Raw genomic sequence first — 19779 nt, 5'->3', positions numbered from 1 at the left:
TTGTTGGAATTTGTCCCTCTTGGTAGCTGGCTGGCTTAGGTGTGATTGAAGGGTTTGCCCAGGCTTATATGCTATTTTGAAGCCCTGTCTCTTTAGGATGTTTGCAACTCTGTGTGTTAGTTTATGTGTGTAGGTCATGGTGTACCATCTGGTTCTTTTCTGTGTGGTGTTGTCATTGTGTGTGTTTGTTGAGTGTGTTTGTAAGTTTTCAGCTTGTGAGTTCTTTTGTATTGTGGAAATGTTGTGTTTGTTTTTTATTTGAGTTTTTATTTTTTGATTGAGCCTGTGTACCACATGTGTGTCATACCCGTTGTTCCTAGCTATTTGTATGATCGTGTTCATTTCTTGTTCATAGTTTCTCTTACTGAGTGGGATTCTGTTTAATCTATGTAACATGTGTCATAGTGCTGCAAATTTCTGGCTTTGGGGGTGGTTGGATGTGGAATGTATTATTGTGTCCGTGGCTGTTGGTTTTCTAAAGATGTTAAATGTATGTTTTCCATTTTCTTTTTTAATTGTAATGTCAAGAAAATTTATTTGATTTTCTTTTTCAAGTGTGAATTTTATGTTCTTATGAGCTTTGTTTATTTCTGAATGGGGTTCATCTATTTTTTCACTTGGCTCGTCTATCAAACAAATAATGTCATCCACGTATCTGTACCAATATATGATTTTGAAACTTTCATTTGTGGTTATCTTATCAAATATCTGATTTTCGAGGTGGCTGATGAAAATGTTTGCTAGTGTTCCTGATATTGGGGATCCCATGGGCAGTCCATCAGTTTGTAGATAATATTCTTCCTCAAACTGAAAGTAGTTTTGTTCAGTTGTCAGTCTGAGCATATCTGTTATTTCTTTTATTGCGTCTGTGGTGAGGTTGCTGTGGGATGAGAGATTTTGTTCTATGATTTCTATTGTTTCTGTGATAGGGATGGAGGTATACATATTTTCCATATCGAATGAAATCAGTGATGCTGTGTGTGGTACCTGTATGTTCTGTATATTTTCTATTAGGTTTCCTGTGTTTATCACTGTTCTGTTGTTTTCTACTTTATAGTGTTTTGTAACTAACTTTTGGAGGTGTTTGGCTATGCTGTCAGACGGTCTATAAGTGAAAATCATCAACATACCGTAGTATTACGCGCAACTGAGGAGGACAGGACCACGAAAGTTGAAGATGTCAATACATCTATGTCAAGCATTCCCTGTCAACGTGTACAACAGGTTCAAGAAAATACATCTGAGACTCCATAAGACGATACAGCATATAAAATTCAACAGAACATGCAAAAAGAACGATTTAATTCCAACCTACATTAATGTAAAGGTTAAAAACAGTTCTACAGTGGCACAAAAGTCGAAATCATTTGCAGAACGATATTGGTTACTACATGAAATTAAGATGCTCTATTCGAAAAAACAACACCTAAACATGGTGCTCTATGAGACTCATCTAGAATTGGCAAAAAACGTAGGAAACGCCGCAGTTTTCATGGCACTAGTAGAAAAAACTGAGCACAACACATACATAGCAATGAAACATTTACAAAACAAACATAAACACAAGATAATGAAACTAACAGTAAAAAAGACGCAAAAATACATTTACATTTTAAATGTGAAACCACATGAACACCAACACTCATTCCATCCACGCTTAGTTAACCTAACAGAGACAGAACTACACGAAAACGAAAAAATGCTCTTGGAAAAAGGTTTGAAACACTGCACCAATAGCAAGGTGAACAATCAATACATAGAAAATCTCATAGTAGAAACCGAACACATCCTTACACGTGAAGAACAACAAAGTAATTGTGAAATAAACATAGGACTGACAAGAGAACTAGTAAAAGAAGAAATAAAAGGCATAATAAAACAAACACAGCAGACACACAATAAGAACAACCAAACAGAAGCAGCTACTATGAAAAGGTTAAAACAAAAGTTAACAAACAACAACGTATTAATAACAAGAGCAGACAAGGGAAATGTAACAGTACTCATGGATAAAGAGCAATACATCACAAAAACCAAGGAATACATAAACACCAACGCAATACAAAAACTGAAGTCAGATCCAACTACACGATTCCAGGCAAATGTGAAACGAACACTGAAAAACATTGAACACACACTCACGGACAAACAGAAATACTACTTAACACAGAAAAACCCACAAGCACCAACACTCCGCAGTCAACCGAAAGTACATAAAGACGGAATGCCAATGAGACCTGTTATCAACTTCAAGAAAGCCCCAACATACCGCATAGCCAAACACCTCCAAAAGTTAGTTACAAAACACTATAAAGTAGAAAACAACAGAACAGTGATAAACACAGGAAACCTAATAGAAAATATACAGAACATACAGGTACCACACACAGCATCACTGATTTCATTCGATATGGAAAATATGTATACCTCCATCCCTATCACAGAAACAATAGAAATCATAGAACAAAATCTCTCATCCCACAGCAACCTCACCACAGACGCAATAAAAGAAATAACAGATATGCTCAGACTGACAACTGAACAAAACTACTTTCAGTTTGAGGAAGAATATTATCTACAAACTGATGGACTGCCCATGGGATCCCCAATATCAGGAACACTAGCAAACATTTTCATCAGCCACCTCGAAAATCAGATATTTGATAAGATAACCACAAATGAAAGTTTCAAAATCATATATTGGTACAGATACGTGGATGACATTATTTGTTTGATAGACGAGCCAAGTGAAAAAATAGATGAACCCCATTCAGAAATAAACAAAGCTCATAAGAACATAAAATTCACACTTGAAAAAGAAAATCAAATAAATTTTCTTGACATTACAATTAAAAAAGAAAATGGAAAACATACATTTAACATCTTTAGAAAACCAACAGCCACGGACACAATAATACATTCCACATCCAACCACCCCCAAAGCCAGAAATTTGCAGCACTATGACACATGTTACATAGATTAAACAGAATCCCACTCAGTAAGAGAAACTATGAACAAGAAATGAACACGATCATACAAATAGCTAGGAACAACGGGTATGACACACATGTGGTACACAGGCTCAATCAAAAAATAAAAACTCAAATAAAAAACAAACACAACATTTCCACAATACAAAAGAACTCACAAGCTGAAAACTTACAAACACACTCAACAAACACACACAATGACAACACCACACAGAAAAGAACCAGATGGTACACCATGACCTACACACATAAACTAACACACAGAGTTGCAAACATCCTAAAGAGACAGGGCTTCAAAATAGCATATAAGCCTGGGCAAACCCTTCAATCACACCTAAGCCAGCCAGCTACCAAGAGGGACAAATTCCAACAATCAGGAATATATAAACTTGAATGTCAAAGTTGTGATGCAGTATACATAGGCATGACATGCAGGAATTTTGAAACAAGATACAAAGAACATATCAGATGTTGGAAGTATGAAACAAACCATTCCACATTTGCAGAGCATTTAAAACACTACAACCATCATCCTACAAACATGGAACAAGAAATGAAAATAATGAGAATAAGCAACCATGACAAACATCTTATACAAATGCAAGAAAACTTCCACATCCAGAAAGCCATAGCAGAAAACAAACATGTGATAAATGAACAGACACACATCAGCACAGGCTCCTTACTAAACTTAATAAAGGAAATGATAACATAAAAATAAAAAAAATAAAACACACACACACACACACACACACACATACACAGCCCCCCTCCAAAAAAAAAAAAATGCATAACACCAAAATACAGACAGACACACATACACAGCACAAAAAAAAAACAAATCACACCAAAACACACACACACACACACACATACACAGGACATAAACAAAAATAAATAATTAAATACAATAAAATTAAATTAAATTAACGACACCAAAAAGAAAACACACACACACACACACACACACACACACACACACACACACACACACATACACAAGCGCACACACAAATGCATACACGAACAGACCACAGATACTTCGATAGTTACACTCATAAGTTTGGCAGTAATATTCGATCTTTGGCAAAAACATTTGACAGTCGGCAACAGAAACTAAAACATTGCATTAAAAGAAGCGTTCAGTGCATAGTGCTGTGGAATGCGGAAAAAACAGCAAATTGGCGCTCATAGGAAGAAGAACAAGACCAAAAATGCAACAGGAGCGTAATATGTAAGAAACTGTCTACGCAACCTGTAAGTACAGTTCAAAACATTACTACTTAATAGGAAATACCAACCACCAGAACTGTTTATAACCTATAGGCACAATGACAAAAATGTAAATAAAATAGCTAACATACGTACATATTACAGGCCACTGATGATGCCTTGCAGAAAATAAAGGCGAAACGCGTATGGCACTAAAATTGTCTTTTATTCATTTGCTGTCAGACGGTCCATAAGTGAAAATCATCAACATACCGTAGTATTACGCGCAACTGAGGAGGACAGGACCACGAAAGTTGAAGATCTCTGAACTTGTTTTTGAGTGAAAAAAACCTTTTTAAATACTCTTTGTAATGATGTATAACAGAAGGTTATATTATGTTTCTTTCATTAAATACACATTTTTAAAGTTGTGATATTCTTTTTGAATCACCCTGTATGTTAACATTCTTCATACATGACAGTACATCACTATTATTAGGACCGCGCTCACTACAGGTTATTTTCACTCCGGCTCTCCAGTGGTTTTCGTATGATGTTTCATTGCTAGAACTTGGCTCTGTTGTTAATTTTGCTTACTGGTCGACGCGTGAACTGCATTGGAATGTGGTGTAATTTAAATATTAGCAACAGAGTCGCAATATCTCTGTACTACACTTTAGTAACAGATCGGGTTGTACTTCCCTACTCCTATGAACTCGACGGAGACATACTGCCCACTACTGTTGTCGTTGAGAAGAAAATAATTAAGATCTCTGGAGCCTGTTGTTGTTGTTAGAGAAACACTAGAAAGTGTCTCGTCTAGCCAAAAAGAGGTCATATGTTTGTGCATATTTAGTTTAAGCAACTTTTGCACACGGCAGGCATTGGCATCTCTGGACTGCAGCCAGTTGCTTGACAAAGATAATTGTTGCTTCCATGAAACAGTGGAATATTTTGACAGCGCTCTTAGTGTATCATTTAGCTTCCTTGTGAGGAACATATCACGTCAATTCTGTATGGGTTGGCTCCTAGCGAGTGCACTGTCTCTTAATAAGTGTTATTCGCGAAGCACTACAATGCCCCATCTTGAGAAATAGGGGCAAGAGAAACTTACGGACCACCTTTTAACAAACAAAGGACACTCACAGAAGAAAACAGCTGAGTGGAATTTGCCGGAAATGAGTACTATTTTGGCGGCTGTGGATTGAAATTGGTCAGCTAGGTACAGCCAACCTATACTACGCCTGACACCCTTTTCCCACTCTCATCCAGCCATGCTTCACGAAATAAGTTAGCCCTATCATGTAGTGTAGCAGTTTGGCATTGTTTCACCATTATACGATCTATTTAACCTAACGAGGAACTGCTTCTCTTGCAAAAGTTTGTTCTGGAAGTAGCTCTTCTCCACCCCTTCATAGGTATCAAATTCTCCCACCTACTTTTCTTCAGAACCAGCCATTAATCAGTCGGGATCAAACAGCCGTCCAAAGATAAGCCACTGGGACTACTCTGTGTAATGCATTAACTAATCCCAGAGATCTACTTCTTTACGTGCTTCAGCATCAAATAGACAAAAATAAAATAAAACTTCTATGTACAAAAAGTAAACAAATAAAAACCCGATCAAACTCAGCAGCATTCTACAGAACTTCACAAACCTGAATTAAAAAACTGTCCGATTCTCCGCGTATAAGTAAAACCAGTGGCTGTTTCCACCATTATTTCCTGAAACTTCGTATGACAGAATTTCAGTGAATATAGAAGGATAATAACTTACATGCCCGTGAATCCTCCTGACCTGTGTGCAAACAGGTAGGTTGCTAGTAAAACTGCTACTCTCGCATATCATCACAGGCTGTACGTAGGGAATTCTGGGAGTTAAGCTTTTATTCCCACTGCATTTTAAGAATGGTGCATTGTCAGGAAAGACTACATATTCCCGGTTTCTTGCTGAAACACCTGGTCTTTGGTACGGACAACAGGTGCATCACAGGGTGTGACTGAAATGACGCGGCATCTGGAAATGTATCTCAAAGTCTAACTACACGGGACAATAAGATTCTTGTGAACAACACGTCTAAATGCCCAGATTTGTCCTGAAATGCTTACGGTATGTGGACCTAATGCAGTATCGCGTGCAGCCGTAGTAAAATGGTGACAATATCTCGGCCAAGGCAGCACATTCGTCCGCTATGCTGATCACGATGTCCAAATCCTGCACAATGCGAATCTCATCTTATCAGAAAACTGAAAGAACCTTTAGGGTAAACAAATTTCCGAACGACGACTGTCTTCACACAGTGGTTCTTGAATTACTCCGTGAGCAAGGACAGAATATCATTTCTCGAGGAACTGAACAATATGCAGAACGCCCCCAACATTGCTCTCTATGTTGGAATGTAGTTTCACGTATCTGTGTCACTCAGGTGTGTATTGCAACACTCGATAAAAGCTATTAGGTCTGACATAATAATGCATAACTTACTTTTTGAAATACCCTCATGTTTCCTTAACCTACAAATATACGACGACGTTGTGTTCTTCCGCCCAGCGTGGTTTTCTTGGTGCGAGTAACAGTTGACTTCCTTACTTCGCGCTTGGGTACGGCGTTAAGTTCAATGTCTAGCTTAGGAGGTGCATTGAATTTTTCTTTCTTTTCCCGGAAACCACAAACATCTTCGGATGAGTGTCCTCGAATAAGAATAAAATCGAGTATTATCGTAGTTACAATTATTTAAATGGTATTACCTAATTTGTAGAGTTAGCTCACTCGATTATTCATATTTTCTACCTGCCACAACATATTTCATTATTATCAGTTTGAATGAGAACTTTGTTGTCTTCTGTTTTACAGGACGTTGCAGCGACGCCACAAGAAGAAGCGAAGTTTTATTACATTATTCACTTGCTAGACGAAGTACCTGAAAATCAGTAACAAATTATCAAACAACTGTGTGATGTTTTTTTCTGCAGAGACGAAATAAAGCTCTTCGAACTACGACTGTTCCTCATTTCACGCCTGTAACTACACACACAACGCGTGTGAGCTACTGTCAACTTATGCTAGAGGTTCACAACAATATATTTACTATTGGATTTTTATTGGAATTGTTACGCTCTGGCCTTTCTCCAACTTACGAAGTATCGATTGATCTGGATGCGAAGTCTCTGGAGACGAACATTCGTTGGGTATTGTCGTCTTGACATTGCGCGTTGTTCTTGCAGAGCGCCCAAGCCGTTTTCAACAAACACATTCGGAGGCTACCAGCGAGTACGGAATTATGTTATAGGTGGGGTAGAGAGTCTCTGGAGAGCAGCAAAGTGATAATACTGAATACTGTGATGGAAAGTAAGAAGTGGAATGAAATAAAAACATACATTTTAAGTCAAGAATACAGGTGAAAGAAAAGCAATAACAAGTTGTCAAAGAAGTTGTCTTTCTCAAGTGTTTACCACTAAAAATCGCGCGTTCATGACAAGGGCCGGTAATCGTTCTAAACAATGTTTAAAATTCAGTATCTTTCATCTCCAGTTATACAGGGTGACAGGAACCAGAGTAACAGTGGCAGTGTGATTGCGGACTGATGTTTGTCTAATAAACAGTTACTTACTATTAATTATGATATACAGCACATTTCATTATATTACCCTTTCAGATACTACGGACGATGTAGCAATGTTATCAAACGATCGGAACAGGGAAGTGTAATTGTTGATATGCACATAGTCACAGTTCTTAATATTCCCTGTTTCATCTCAAACCAAAACAATTTCTGGTTGACTCACGATAAAAATTCGAAATGTACCGCGACAGTACGTATGCAGTGTTACAACGCACTCAACTAGTTAATGGCACCCTATTGTTCAAATATAGTTCACTGCGAAATTAGGTACTTTTCACACATTGTTACAAGTGAAATAGGTCACAAAAACTATTATCTAGCATGTTAGGACCTAACCGGTGGATATGTAGTATGAGACAATACAGTGGCAATATTAAATACATAAAAACTACTAAATACCACACTAGGCTGATGGGTGAATTGTTATGAAACTGCCTGCAGATTAAAACCATGTACAGGAAAGTTTCAACAACCTGAAACTTACTGTGATATTTGGAAAATTATGGAGTGATTCTGGCAGAAGAGAAACTACGTGGGCAGATCTTTGTAGAGTTTGGGCAGCTCAGTCGATAACAATGGTGAACATGCATGCCGAGGTTTAAAGTTCCAACTACGATCTTGCACGAATTTTATTTGGCATAAAAATTTCACTAAAATCGCTTATAGTTGCCTTATATGTGTTTCAGATTACAAAAATGAAGGGTATTTACACTTACTAAATATAATAACCAATGTGGCTGAACATCTCTGATATTAATCATAGCAATATGAAAGAGGGTTGGGGTAGTTATTTACACACAGCTTTTGGAGGTACTGTAATCTAGTATAATAATTTATATTTTGAAGTTCGGAAAAAGTATTTATTGTTTCTAAAGCGATCTTCTAACAAATTCCATAAATATTTTAAAAGTTTAATTACACTTAACTCAAAAATATAGCTCTTACTGGTATATGTGCCTTTTGACATGAATGCCATGTTCAATATTTTCACATCCAGTAATCTATTTGGACATCAGTATGTTGAGTTGTGAGTAAAAGTCACCAAAATTATGGATATTTGTATTTTAAAATTTTCTTTTTGTAGTCATGAAGTTGTCTTTCTGAACCCCACGCCATCACTTTGGTATTACACATTAATGAAAGTGAGGTTTTTGCTAAGAGACATTTTCAGGTTCTGGACTCTACTTACACACCAGTTTCTCTTAATGAAGTATGTCATTATGAGAAGTTATCGTGTGGTTTTTCATATTTTTTTTACAGCTGGTTCAAAGTATTCTGGCCCCCCGCCCCCCTGGTAATACACATTATTGAAAATGTCTTGGTAGATTAAACCCTAACTGATTTCTTATGTATTATAATATAAGTTTCCTAATCAGCATATTAATTTAGTTAACTACCAACAAAGCAATCAGGCAGCCATTTTTCTTACAGGTACAACGATGTGTTTGTAGATGTATACATTTCTTGGAAACTTTCTGCCACTGCCAATAATTTTGCGGATCTGGGTAACTGAAAATAAATCGATCTGAATAAATTGTATGTTAGGCCATTTTGTATAAGAGTTACATTTTACAAATACTTACTTCAAGCATTGGAAAGTGATACAACTGGTTACCATAGGTTATAGAGATGACTCTGTAACAACAAACATGATTGCAGAAATATTTGTGACAACTGAAATCATAGCAAGTAAGTCTCATGAACGAAATTATATATTTGTGAACGGTTTTTTAAAGAAAAAGTTACATAACTTATTATAGCTTTGTTTCTAACTGTATCATGTTATAATTTCACAAAATATTGTGTTAAAGATGTAATGGCTGTTTTCCATATACCACCGTGCTCACAAATAGGTGGGTAACAATTTCCTTTCTACCTTAGAGAATATTATGTTTAATTGATGTTATGACATGATATTGCTCCTCATACGTTTCCACTGAACAAATGTGTGAAAAGGTGTGTAAAAGTGTGATTACCACACTTAATGCAGTTTGGTTTTTTCCATTCATACTGTGTTTCAATCCTGATAGGCTCAAAGTTATTTTAATTTAAAGAACACTAGAAAATTTAATTTCAATTAATTGACAAACTTTGTGACAAATGCATAAAACCAAACTCATAAAACTAAGCCAATCTGTGATAAAGTTATGACGGTGTGTCATAGACAAATTCTAGGTCAGTCCATCTTCGTGATAGATAAATTTAAATCTGCTTTCACTTAGTCTTCATGTTACAATGTTATTCTGAACTGGAGGGGGTCAGGGACTTCGTAACGATTAATACTGCATAGATCCTGAATAAGTCATTCCACATTGGAATGATAGTCTAAGGGGTCTATATTCCATATGTGTAGAAATTAAACGTCACAATACATAGTTCTATAAGATTTTAAAAGGTGAGTCAAAAGGGAAGGGAAGTGTTTTGATGGGTGAGAGGATTACTGATTTTGAACAAAAAGCTTGATGTGGACATATGCCCTATTCCGAATGGTTTCAGAGACAGAATACTTTTAATGTACATTTCTATTTATTTTATGTTTATTCATTGTCATTGTTTATGATGTACCACAGTAATGTACAGGAAGTTGAGACAAACATTTTGATAAAGGACGCTTGTGGTCTATCAAGTCGGAAAAATGCCTCAAACAGGCCTACAAGAAGTACCAAAGCTACAGCTTATGCACTCTGCGCGAGATTTTCAATATTCCCATGATCTCTCTGTGCAAGCTGTTAGTCCCAGACAAAAAATAGATAGGACATTTTTTACAGCAAATTTAATTTAGTTTAATTGTGTACTGAGACAGGTTTCCGCTGGAGTGTGCAGTTTTCGAGTTATTAAATAAAAACGTACAAATGTGATATTAAATGTTTTCTATGTCAGAAACCATCCGCGATAGGGCATAAATCTATATGAAGTTTTTTTTTTCAGAATAACTAATACTATCGTGTCTCAAAGCATGTAATTTTCCTTTTGACTCACCCTGTATCTAAGAAAGTGTTACAAGTGTCACAAAGTCACACAATTTTATGACATCATATCAGTTTCATGTACACTGGGTAACATACAAGAGAAGATACAAACGATAATGAAGTTCAGTCTGAAATTGAAATTTGATTCTCAGCAATGTTTGCTTTTTGGAAACGAAAACTTCCTACAATAAAACATTTGATGTGACAATGGGTCATGCTGCAACTGTAAACGATAGTGTGTATTTCCAACACATTATTTATGTACAATGCAGTTAACAATAGTGTTGAATGGTAAGTTAACCCATTTGACCACAGTAAATTATAAGTACCAAGTGAAAATGAAATATGATAGTTTGTTAATGGAAGTAAACAGCAAGATTTTTTTTGTATTTTTGCATAGATTCCATAAACGAATTCCTATTGTGATGCTATTCTGCAAGATAACACATCTTTGCAGTCTAAGCTAATAGCATGTCCAACTGTGACCAGTGTGCATTCCATGTTTTAACATCAGTATTACATGAGTTGGTGTGGGATGTCATTTTAAGTGGTACAGCTGAATGCATGTCGATGGTGTGAGCAGTGCAGTAGTACTCTCCTTAACTGATTAGTTTGTGTGAGCATTTTATTCATTGTATCTTTGATTTCCAAAGATACTGCATCTTGTGTATCTAAATTACTCATTTATACTACCTAGAGGAAGCTGTTGTAGTAGTTGTAGTAACTATATGACTTGTATCAAGAAATTTCTCACTTTATGACTGTCATTAATTTAAATTAAAAAGAGCGGAAATCATACTAAATTTTAATCTTACAAAGAACCATATATTGCAGTCGCTATGAATAAATTACGTAAGAAGCACACAAACAGCCAGACGGTATATCAGGAAGGAGACCAACATATTTCACTGATACTTGAATACAAATGAACTGGGAAAAGGAAAATGAACTGTAGAAAAATAGCTGAAAGTTATACTTCATGTGATAGTAAACATACTTCCTTTTCACTTTTGCAAATATTTGATTAAAGAAAAGGATAAAATGAAAAGGAAATAATAAAATTATAGAAATCGTTATGATCACCCACAAAAACAAGTATCGGAATAGTCCGTAGTTCTTACATTGATATATACTCTACTACAGCGAAACAAATTTACACAACAGTCTTTGACAGTCTCTTAACAGGTCACCAATGGAAACAGAACAAAGTCTACACTACATTTGTAATCACGTATAGTACTGAAATTATAAAGTAATTATTGTTTTCTCATTAATCAGAGATCTCTCAATGTTGGCAGATACTTTGCGTTTCTTATCTCTGCCTTATAAAAAAAATCAGAAACTGACAAAATAGAAAGTTACACCAACATGAATGACTTGCATAACACACAGACAAGTTACAACACCTTCCTTCATTATAATAAAAGATGAATCTGGTGGAGAGCTGCTAAAGTAAAATAACTGTGTACACACAGACAAGTTGGTTGTCCATCTTTATCACTTCATGAGAAATGCAACAAATTCTTAAAGTTGAAACAAAATTACAGAGAAGAAATTCCAGATTATGTTGATTCAGAAAATTGGCAGTAGATGGTGTTGACTGATAACCTACAACAAGGAATCATCAGACACTAATCAAGTAATTATAGGTACACAGCTTAACATCATAAGGATATTGGTAGTGGTTATTAATTGTGGTAAATTTATGAGAACTTCATGTGACAACCAGACTGAAATAATTTAAAAATTGAATTCTAGTGTTACATTTATTAGACACCACACTGATCATCATTTACTTAGCGTTTAAAACATGAAGTTTGTCTTTAATTTAGTGTTTTGGTTTTTTTTTCTAACTGATTAATGTTTTAAATCAAATGTGTATCATTTTTCCTTTCCTTACGATTTAATTTTCAGTTCATGTTTAGCTAACTGCTGTTTAGTCATTTCAAAGTTCTGTCCTAACAACTGATTAGCAATGTCTTAAGTAGGGTAGTTCTATAATTTTGTGGTCAAATCTGAATAACATTTCATTTCAGATGAAAGCAATATTACTATATTTATTCAGAACACCAGAAAATAATGTTTTTCTATGAGTACAAGTAATAAATGTGCAGTACAGTTTTGGAAAACAGATCTTCCTATAACTGAACAACAAAATTTCTTACACTATTACTGTATTTTCCTATTTACATCAGTATCTGCCGGTTGACATCAAATAAATCACTTACAATGACAGTGCTAAGAAGAAAATCTAGAAATGATATATTAGACAATGTTGATAATAACGAACTCCAAACATAGATTTAACTTTTATATAAGCATAGCCTACAATAATGAGGAGTTACTTGTATTGTGTACCTTCTATGTCTATAATTCCACTGACAGAATAAATTATTTTTGTGGCAGTTGCGAAATTTATAAAACAGAATTCATTACTTTTATCATGACACTATTTAGTAAGTATAACAGAAAAACTCCACTGTCAGTCTCACACATGGAAGGGTTTGTAGTCAAATTTGGAGGAATTATTGTGAATAATTTATCTATAGCTGACAAATCTAGGTAATATTTGTGTACTTTACACTTGAAAAATATGTAATTAAAGCTTGATATACAGGCAGTGTGTTGGAAAGTTCTAAAACAGTAAATGAAAATTTAACATCTATAATGGAGGAAAGAATTTGAAGGGAAAAATAAAAAAATATTTAATGTAATTTGATTTTAGAATAAAGAAATTAATAACAAAATGATTAGATATTGTTCACTGTCCATCATTAGGTAGTGTTACTTACATGAATGCATTGTGAAACTTAATCATTAATGCCTAAATGAAAGGTTTAGTATTTGATGAAGGTTCAAAATTCAAACGATTGGAAGACATTCTGGTTGAAAAATGTTAGGTTCTTTCAGCCAAAATACATCATATGTTACAGTCAACATAATATTTGCTAATTTCACACACATTCCTTACCAAATTTTTGTGTGAACTGTTGGTCACTACCTCTAACGTATCTCAGTAACTGTTCATACAACATCCAAGATGTGGTTTGGAATTAATAGCTTTTATCTTAGAGCACTGTCAAACAGAATATGTTGATGATGTTGCTACTTGTCAACTTTGTCTATTAAGATTGAATGCCACAGGTCGCTGCATGTAAGTAACATCTGCTTCCAAGATTTATGATAGGTTTTTCATGATATAATCTTTAAGTAAGAGCACATTTTAATTTTCTGTTAAAATATATATTGGAAAATAAATTTAATAGGTATTAATTTTGATAACTGTTTGTTAATACATCGGAGTTTGTAAAGAACTCTCTCACTTTTTCGAACAACTCACCATATAGACATATGTATGTACATGTTGAGGAAGGATGCAGTTTTTAGAGAGCAATCTCTTTAATGTGATTACACCTAGTGACTAGTAGACCATTGTGTAGGGTTTGCAAGTTTCTGACAGATTAGACTTTATAACACTATCGATCACTAATACTGCTGTTACTCATAAAGAAAAGGATAGGACTTCACTCTAACATGAAATTTATTTAGAGTCGACCCTGATCGTACATAATGGAAGAGATACCTGACTGTGTCTTGTTAACCAAAAGGTTATGTTTAGATAGGGACCAGTCGTTGAATTGGCGAGAGTTGAACCAATATTATGGTAGTTTTAAAGCAAACTTTGAATACACAAAGAAAAAAGGTGTTGCCATCCGAATTAGGCAAAATGGTATCAAGTGCTTATACTATTCATCAAGACCCTGGCTTGGCTTGGAACTAATTCTGTTTTGCAGACAGGACACTTAACAAGCTGGAGCAACACATATGGAAACTCTAATTGTTCTGGCCAAACTCTTACTGGCTGTGTTCATAGAAAGAAAGTCGATGTTCATTATTTGAAGTCAGTTAGCAAGCGATAAGCACAACTAATACATATGTGGGGAGTTTCACTAATTGGTATTTATTGATGGACACTGACATATAATTGATCTTTAAATGGTTCTATTAACTAATCTGATCAGTATACATTTGCTTAGAGATCATTTACTTCTTTTCATGAAATAGAGTAAAAGTAAAACACGGCGTCTTTATGTGTTATGGTTTGAGCAGCTTCAGCCAGATAATCGTTAGAGAGCACAAATGTTATCAAAATGAATGCTACGTATCATAAATACTTTTGCTGTAATAGTAACTGTAATGCTGGTTCAACATTTAGCAATGACACGCAGAAACTATTCTGACATTTGTCTGAGATCAGAACTGAACACTTCTGGGAAGACAAAATACTAAAACATAAATGTATGAATAATAACACTTTTAAAAACCCATGAAGCAGGTATTCGTTAAGTTGACCATTAAACTACAATGATCAATAACCCCTCATAATGATCACTGCATTATTTAGTTGCTTCTAATACTAAATCCAGATTTCTAAATGGTTCAAATGGTTCTGAGCACTATGCGACGTAACTTCTGAGGTCATCAGTCGCCTAGAACTTAGAATTAATTAAACCTACCTAACCTAAGGACATCACACACCTCCATGCCCGAGGCAGGATTCGAACCTGCGACCGTAGCGGTCGCTCGGATCCTGACTGTAGGGCCTAGAACCGCATGGCCACTCCGGCCGGTCCAGATTTCAGAAACAATGATTTTTAAGTAAAGTAACTAGCTCTATTAGGATCTAAATTTTAGTAAAACGTCAACTCTTCCATTGTGGGAATTAATGTGGAATACTTCAGATAAGAAACTAGCTGAGTACTTAAGAAATTTACTACTAGACAAAAGTTAAAGAGTACTATCAAAGGAATAAATACTCTTAGGTTCAATAAAATTAGGATTCTCAGATACATCGCATCACTAGGAAAAGGGTCCAGTCTAGGGGCATCGGTTAAAGATTAATTTAACGTTCTTGACAGCAAGATGAACTTAAATCGATTACCATTTGCATATGAAGCAAGTAACTGATCCATGCAAACAGTTACAACACTAAACTGTTACTTGAGTTGCAGGTGGTGGTGGTGGTGGTGGTAGTGGTGGTGGTGGCGATCTTCTGTGGGAAAAGTAAAGGCGGCGAACGAACTCAGGGCTCTTGATATTTAAAGACTCTGTACGTTATCTTCTTGACGCCGGATCTTTGTGATTCATAGCCACCCAATAAATTCTATGTTTAAGACTTTGGTGACAGAGATGCCGCAAGCAGACAAAGAAGTTACGGTATATGAATTACACATATTCGAATTTGAATATAAGTCCTATGAACTGACAACAATAGGACTAGCTCTTGGTACTTCAGGGGCCCTCTATCACTAAACTTAAAACAGTGACGTGAAACAAACATTGAATTTAGCGTATTTCGGCTTCCAAGGTCTTCAGCTGTAGAATAGTTGACAAATGAAGACACAGCACATGTAGCAAGCAGCCTCTGAACTATCCAGCTGGAACATGGAGAATTAGTCCCAAATTTTTATAGGAAGCATATGCTTGGGGATTTAACCACAGCAGTCTCCTGGTGCCATTCGAGAGGAAGGGGCATTGTGCCAGTACCATCCTTCAACTTTGCCTTGTTTCATCAGCACAATACACAAATATAACTCTGTCTCTGTCTCTGTCTCTCTCTCTCTCTCTCTCTCTCTCTCGCACACACACACACACACACACACACACATACACACACACACACGCACAGTATAGTCGCCTATAGACAACAGATGAACTTTAGAAATAACTCTTATTATTTGCTGGGGAGATATGCCATTCTGTGTGAGGGATGAAAAACTCTGACAACCGAAGGATTACGGTTCAAAAAAAAGTTTAAGTGTGTGGAATGGTTTATTCAGAAACATCAGGTACGCAGGTTCAAAGGAACTTCCAAACAGTATAGGACGCAACTACCCTCGCGGACGTCGATACGCTTGTGGTGCAAGAATTTTATGCAGACTGGAAGGGTTGATGTGAAATATTATTGGACGACTTAGATCCAGTGAAGTCGATATCGAACGGATACTCTTGGCTTTTCAACGTTCATCACGGAAGTCTGTTCGAAGAAAGTCACAGAAACTGCCAATCTCTAGGGCGACCGAGCACCATGTCCTTCGGAAACATTTACAGATATATCCAAGCCGACTCCAGCCAGACGAGAAGCCACAACATATAAATTCGTTGCGGGCGTTTTTCACTGTTTAGCAGATGCTGGAAATTTCCTAATCAACTTAGCATATTCTGACGAAGTAACATTCCACGTGTATGATAAAGTAAACGAAAACAATGTTCCCATCTGGGGCACAACTAACTCGCATACATGGAGCACCGTCACATTAGGTTCCGACTGGGAAAGATGATCTAGCCAAGGAGTTTGCTGGATTGGCAGGTATGGTCCACGTCTCTGGCCTCCTAGGACGCCTGATATTACACCGATACACTTCTATCTACGGGGTATGTGAAGGACAGAGTCTACCAAACGCCTGTCAACTACGTCAGTGATTCACGTGACCAAATCGTTGTTGTCATTGACACTGTAGATGTGGTTATGATGCGCCGCGTCTGGACAGAGCTGGAATACAGATGGAATCTTGTGCGTGCCACCAGAGGAGCACATTTTAAAACTGACTGAAAAGAACCTTTGTGAAATAGTGCGTCACATAAGCCGGATATGGCGTGATTATCTTAATTAGTTCGGAGCTAATAACGCATAAAGCTATACCATACCTCTGGCGACACCCTGTACATTATTAGTGTATTTTTTTTTCATTTTATTTCCACACATTTATTTTAAACTTCTCTAGTTCTCTTAACTTACGGCTTTGCACGCATTTACCCCTTCTACAGATATAGCAATGACTAATGTCATTCTTGCTGCTGATAAGAATAATCCCCAGCATTCACATTCGTATATCGGCCATGTTTGGCCATGTCTCATAAAACTCGACAGATAACGCCGATGCGGCTGTGGTAAGATAGTAGACTCGCACGCGGTAATAAAATAGTTATTATCGCCGACACTCTACCCAATTTAGATTTTCCGTAATTTCCTTCGATCACATAATCTTGAAGAATGAATAGATCCATTCAAGAAGCAATTTCCGGTGTTCTTCCACATCCTTCAACAATCCTAACTTTAGCTCCGCCTTTAATGAGCTCATCAGGGTTACGACGTCAATGTTAAATCTTACCTTTACGTTCCAACGATTTCCTATCGGAATGGCAGATATAGGAACCAGGTTCAGTTAATAACTGAACAGTTAGTACTCATGAAACAAAAGTATTAAATTTTCTGAACGAGTACAATAATACTCATTTCAACGATTCCATAGTAAGTATACTTCGCGAAATAATATGTTACGCAATAACGAAAATGAAGTGGTAACTTGGTTGTCAGACATTGTTTGTAAGGCTACTAGCTGACAGACTTGGCATTGCACAGGTTTTCATTTTGCAATTTCTGTATTTGAAACGGAAACGAAAAGTGAACATTGTTTGTAGTAAAATATCGAAAAAATTTCATTTCCATGTATTTATGAAAACACCTTTGAAATTATGAAACAGTCACACAAAGAAATATACATAGCGTAGAAATGTATAAGAACAGTATCTTAACAAACAAACGTGATGCTGTACAGTTTCTGTAGGCAGGGCGCAGCTGCTTGACCTGTGTACAATGCGATTTTGTAAACGTCTCTATGGAATCGCCTTTTCATAGCTCTACAGACGGCTATCGTCTCCACCTACAGCTACACTATTGGCCATTAAAATTGCTACAGCAAAAAGAAATGCAGATGATAAACGGGTATTCATTGGACAAATATATTGTACTAGAACTGACGTGTGATTACGTTTTCACGCAATTTGGGTGCATAGATCTGGAGAAATCAGGACCCAGAACAACCACCTCTGGCCGCAATAACGGCCTTGATACGCCTGGGCATTGAGTCAAACAGAGCTTGGATGGCGCGTACAGGTACAGCTGCCCAGGCAGCTTCAACACGACACCACAGTTCATGAAGAGTAGTGACTGGCGTATTGTGACGAGCTAGTTGTTCGGCCACCATTGACTAGACGTTTTCAATTGGAGAGAGATCTGGAGAATGTGCTGGCCAGGGTAGCAGTCGAACATTTTCTGTATCCAGAAAGGCCCGTGCAGGATCTGCAACATGCGGTCGTTCATTATCCTGCTGAAATGGAGGGTTTCGCAGGGATCGAGTGAAAGGTAGAGCCACGGGTCGTAAGACATCTGAAATGTAACGTCCACTGTTCAAAGTGGCGTCAATGCGAACAAGAGGTGACCGATACGTGTAACCAATGACACCCCATACCATCATGCCGGGTGATAAGACAGTATGGCGATGACGAATACTTGCTTCCAGTGTGCGTTCTCCACGATGTCGCCAAACACGGATGCGACCATCATGATGCTGTAAACAGAACCTGGATTCATCTGTAAAAATGTTTAGCCATTCGTGCACCCAGGTTCGTCGTTGAGTACACCATCGCAGGCGCTCCTGTCTGTGATGCAGCGTCACGGGTAACGGCAGTGATGATCTCCGAGCTGATAGTCCATGCTGCTGCAAACGTCGTCGAACTGTTCGTGTAGATAGTTGTTGTCTTGCAAACGTCCCCACCTGTTGACTCAGGGATCGGGACGTGACTGCACGATCCGTTACAGCCATGCGGATAAGATGCCTTTCATCTCGACTGCTAGTGATACGAGGCCGTTGGGATCCAGCACGGTGTTCTGTACTACCCTTCTGAACTCACCGATTCCATATTCTGCTAACAGTCTTTGAATCTCGACCAACGCGAGTAGCAATGTCACGATACGATAAACCGCAATCGCGATATGCTACAATTCGACCTTTATCAAAGTCGGAAAGGTGATGGTGCGCATTTCTCCTCCTTACACGAGGCATAACAACAACGTTTCACCAGGCAACGCCAATCAACTGTGTGCGAAATCCGTTGGAAACTTTCCTCATGTCAGCACGTTG

The 19779-nt window shown here is 37.0% G+C and overlaps 1 protein-coding gene across 1 annotated transcript in view; it reads left to right on the top strand.

Moving 5' to 3' along the window:
• LOC124711807 (uncharacterized transmembrane protein DDB_G0289901-like) overlaps window positions 1–7201 on the top strand; it is a 30311-nt gene extending 23110 nt beyond the window's left edge. Inside the window, exon 3 of the mRNA XM_047242030.1 lies at window positions 7058–7201. The gene's annotated coding sequence lies outside the window, so the exon portion shown is untranslated. The remainder of the gene's footprint in view (window positions 1–7057) is intronic.
• Window positions 7202–19779: the final 12578 nt, after the last annotated feature.

Source organism: Schistocerca piceifrons, chromosome 8, assembly GCF_021461385.2.
Source record: "Schistocerca piceifrons isolate TAMUIC-IGC-003096 chromosome 8, iqSchPice1.1, whole genome shotgun sequence".
Taxonomy (NCBI): domain Eukaryota; kingdom Metazoa; phylum Arthropoda; class Insecta; order Orthoptera; family Acrididae; genus Schistocerca; species Schistocerca piceifrons.
This window is presented reverse-complemented; position numbering and strand designations above follow the sequence as displayed.